The 2104-nt window shown below is 38.0% G+C and overlaps 1 pseudogene; it reads left to right on the forward strand.

The window, feature by feature from the left end:
* The first annotated feature begins 967 nt into the window (after positions 1-967).
* LOC136158087 (dolichol-phosphate mannosyltransferase subunit 1 pseudogene) lies at positions 968-1830 on the forward strand (annotated as a pseudogene).
* Positions 1831-2104: the final 274 nt, after the last annotated feature.

A 2104-nucleotide genomic window follows, 5' to 3' on the forward strand; every position in this document is an offset into this window, starting at 1 on the left:
ATATTGATTCTTCCAATCCACGAACACGGTATGTTTCTCCATCTGTTTGTGTCCTCTTTGATTTCTTTCATCAGTGTTTTATAGTTTTCTATGTATAGGTCTTTTGTTTCTTTAGGTAGATGTACTCCTAAGTATTTTATTCTTTTTGTTGAAATGGTGAATGGTATTGTTTCCTTAATTTCTCTTTCTGTTTTTTCAAGGATATACCAATCTGAATGCAGAGTTTCAAAGAATAACAAGGAGAGATAAAGTCTTCCTAAATGATCAATGCGAAGAAACAGAAGAAAGCAATAGAATGGGAAAGACTAGAGATCTCTTCAAGAAAACTGAAAACCAAGGGAACATTCCATGCAAAGATGGGCACAGTTAATGAACAGAAACAGTATAGACCTCTATGTCAAAGCCTTTGACTGTGTAGATCACAACAAACTGTTAAAAATTATGAAAGAGATGGGAACAACAGACCACCTTACCTGCCTTCTGAGAAACCTGTATGCAGGTCAAGTAGCAACAGTTGGAACTGGACATGGAACAATAGACTGGTTCCAAATTGGGAAAGGAGTACGCCAAGGCTGTATATTGTCACCCTGCTTATTTAACTTAAAAATGTAGAGTACATCAGGCGAAATGTCAGGTTAGATGGACAAGCTGGAATCAAGATTGCCCAGAGAAATATTAATAACCTCAGATGTGCAGATGACACCACCCTTATGGCAGAAAGGGAAAAGGAACTAAAAAGCCTCTTGATGAAAGTGAAAGAGGAGAGTGAAAAAGCTGGCGTAAAACTCAATATAAAAAGACAAAGATTATGGCATCTGGTCCCACCACTTAATGGCAAATAGATGGGAAAACAATGGAAACAGTGACAGACGTTATTTTCTTGGGCTCCAAAATCACTGCAAATGGTGACTACAGCCTTGAAATTAAAAGACACTTGCTCCGTGAAAGAAAGTTATGACCCGTTCCGCCATGGCTGCCGTGGAAGTGAGTCGTAGCTCTCCTAGGTCTTCGGCAGGAGCCGAAGGGGCGCGCCCGCGGCAAGACAAGTATTCGGTGCTTTTGCCCACGTACAACGAGCGCGAGAACCTACCGCTCATCGTGTGGCTGCTGGTGAAGAGCTTCTCTGAGAGTGGCTTCAACTATGAAATTATATCATAGATGATGGAAGCCTAGATGGAACAAGGGATGTTGCTGAACAGTTGGAGAAGATCTATGAGTCAGACAGAATTCTTCTAAGGCCACGGGAGAAAAAGTTGGGACTAGGAACTGCACATATTCACAGGATGAAACATGCCACAGGCAACTACATAATCATCATGGATGCTGACCTCTCACACCATCCAAAATTTATTCCTGAATTCATTAGGAAGCAAAAGGAGGGTAATTTTGACATTGTCTCCAGAACTCGCTACAAAGGAAATGGTGGTGTATATGACTGGGATTTGAAAAGAAAAATAATCAGCCATGTGGCCAATTTTATAACTCAGATTTTGCTGTGACTAGGAGCATCTGATTTAACAGGAAGTTTCAGGTTATACAGAAAAGAAGTTTTACAGAAATTAATAGGAAAATGTATTTCTAAAGGCTACATCTTCCAGATGGAGATGATTGTTTGAGCAAGACAGCTGAAATATACTATTGGTGAGGTTCCAATATCATTTGTGGATTGTGTTTATGGTGAATCCAAGTTGGGAGGAAATGAAATAGTCTCTTTCTTGAAAGGATTACTGACTCTTTTTGCTACTACATAAAATAAAGTTATTCATTTGTACTTAATCATGTTCAATTCAATTTAAACATAGAAAAAGCCTGGTTGCTGAATTTTATAAAATGTACTCAGAACATAAATCATAAGGTAAAGCAAGTCTATTTTCTGGAGAAACTCCATTTTCTAAGTCAAATTAAATCAGAAAAATGAGCAGTGTTTTCAATTTTCATTTACATTTTGCTGTATTAAGACCTATAAATAAAGGTACATGGAAATTCTGCATTAAAAAAAAAAGTTATGACCAACCTAGACAGCATATTAAAAAGCAGAGACATTACTTTGCCAACAAAGGTCCATCTAGTCAAAGCTATGGTTTTTCCAGTAGTCATGTATGAA

The sequence above is a fragment of the Muntiacus reevesi genome, chromosome 2, assembly GCF_963930625.1.
Source record: "Muntiacus reevesi chromosome 2, mMunRee1.1, whole genome shotgun sequence".
In the NCBI taxonomy this organism is placed as follows: Eukaryota; Metazoa; Chordata; class Mammalia; order Artiodactyla; family Cervidae; genus Muntiacus; species Muntiacus reevesi.